The following is a 2,610-nucleotide window of genomic DNA, read 5'->3' on the forward strand; positions in this document are numbered from 1 at the left end:
CCACGACGGACAACACACCGCACGAACCAACACGTTGCACGACCAACACACACTACGACACATCCCCCCCTTCAAGATGTTTATGAAAAATTAACGAGCCAAAGGCGAGCAGGAGGTTCCCCGCACCGGAGGGGCCGTGTGACGCCACAACGGACAACACGCCGCACGAACCAACACGCTGCACGACCAACACACACTTCAACACATGCCCCCCCCCTTCAAGATGTTTATGAAAATTTAACGAGCCGAAGGTGAGCAGGAGGTTCCCCGCGCTGGAGGCGTCGTGCTCCAATTTAGTAAACTTATACAAACCATGACTCCGCTAGTATACATCTATACGTATAGAGAATACAGACATTTGCATTCACAGGATTGAGCGATGCCTCTGCAGTCATCCCGACCGTGCGTCAAACCATGCCTTGATAAGTGTTGCTCTTTTTTCCTTACTTGAAAGGTCACATTTGATAGTGTTGGTAGGCCCCACCCGTAACTACCCCATAAATCTCCATTTCCCAGAAATATAATGGAAACAAAAAGGGAAACAAAAAGGGAACAGGGAACCAACGCGATTGGGTGTTATTTTCTTAGTGTTACCGCGCGGAAAGGAAAAAACGGAATATGCTAGTAATTGAAGGGTTAAACTACAAAATGCACAAAACCACAAACCGAAAAGGAAAAACCGGGAACCAACCGCGCCGGTTGGTTTTCCCTTGCGGGAGTGCTCCGCGCGTGACACTTGTCACCCGCGTAGCGCTCCCGAACCGCTCGTTACGAGCGCTCCGAAGGAGCGCTCGTTAACTAGTTGATCTCGCAATCGAAGGGAAGAAGCGAGCATGCTAACTGGGCTGGCCCACGTTAGGCAGCTGCGCGAGCGCCCGCTAAGAGAACGGGTGCCTAAGGCGCTGAAGAGGTCTCGCCAGCGACCTCTGTATAGGGTTCGCCCTTTCTTAGCTGGTTTTTCCGGGTTTTGGAACCTTGTAGGAGGTTCCTGAACCGGTTTTTTTGTTGTTTCCATTTATTTTGTCTTTTTCTTTTTCCTGGTTATTTTTCTCCTTTTTTTGTTTCTTTTTTTTTCTTTCGTTCTCATTTTTTTGAAAAAATGTTCGTCTGTTTCAAATTTATTCTCAGTTTTCCAAAAATCCTCGTGTTTTAAAATTTGTTTAGGAGTTTAAAAAATGTTCATATTTTCATTAGATTGCAACTATGATCTCTTGGATGTCTGTTTCCTTCACTCTATTGATCTTAATACTTTAATATATTAAATTTTTGATTTCGAGAACTCAGGAGGCAAAACCGGGTCACTTGCCCAAAAAAATGCCTTTGTTCTCCTCTAATTACAAAACCTGAGTATTTCATTAAGGTAAGGGTAGAAATGATTCAGTATGTATCCGTTTAGCATTTGAGATGTGTAGTGATAGTTTAGTGTGCTATATATATGGCCTTTTTGTATTATGGAATAAACTAGTAGATAGTTTAGTTGGATTGGATACTTATATCAACTAAAATAAAACAAAATGTGACTTAATTACCTCTGTTATTGGGTTTATATATAAGCATAAATTATGCAGGCCTCTCATCAGGCGGTCCATGGAAAAGATTCAGCAATTCTTTAGAATTATGATGTTGGTCCTCTCGAAAAAGGAATTTGCGTTGAAGAGCTTAAATGGTTCGATTTTCTCTAGCCTTCTATGGTTGATATTATGTTGTACATATACATGATTCATGCAAGAATCTTTTTTTTTTGAACCGGGCATAGCCCCTTTCCATTACTGCGGCATAACAAAAATACAACGGTCCAGAAAAGAAAGGAAAAGGGGATAGCGAGTTCAAGCATTGCCGGGAAACCCACTATGAACACTCGCCATCGAGATTACCCACTGTGGGACAAAAACCCGACGACACCATATCTCAATCTAAATTCAGGGCCTAACAGCCCCTGCATCAACAAACAACCGCTCACACATGAGCATCCACAGGCCAGTCCCACGCAGGGGAGGAATTAAAAGAACGAAGATAGTACAGGGCGCCTAAACAGCACAGTCACCACCAGAGTAAAGTGCACGGCCTCAGCGCGCCGCTTCTTCCCAAGAATCTAATAGTTATTCCCTTCTACATGCTCTTTTAAAGCCACTCATATGACTGGAGTGCCCCATAGTGTATTACATGGACTGTGCATTGCGTAACATGGTGTTTTATCCGTGCTTTGCAACTTTTGCAAAATAAGTGGTGCTAATTCTGTAATGGGAACAGGGGACACATATTCGACCAAGACAGCCACAGGATCACCAACTCTGGATGTGAAGGCGAAAAAAGTAAGGATATCTCAACTTCCTTGCCTTTGGAATTTTATATCTGTTATTTTGCTGCATGCTGACTATCTACTTTCTTTATGAATTTATAGTATTTTCTGTTTAGTCAAACATGTATGAATTCAGGATTTCTTTAATGTCTACAGCTGAGAGTCTTTAATTTTCTTGCATTGGCAACAACCTGTCGAGATAAAAAAACTCGACCAAGACTCTGTTTTTCATTTGTATGTTCTTGACATGGTAATGCTTTTGCACCCGAAGAGCGTGTACAACTCGATGACAAAAACATGTTTCAAACCTA

This window comes from Triticum aestivum, chromosome 1B (assembly GCF_018294505.1).
Source record: "Triticum aestivum cultivar Chinese Spring chromosome 1B, IWGSC CS RefSeq v2.1, whole genome shotgun sequence".
NCBI classification, from domain to species: Eukaryota; Viridiplantae; Streptophyta; class Magnoliopsida; order Poales; family Poaceae; genus Triticum; species Triticum aestivum.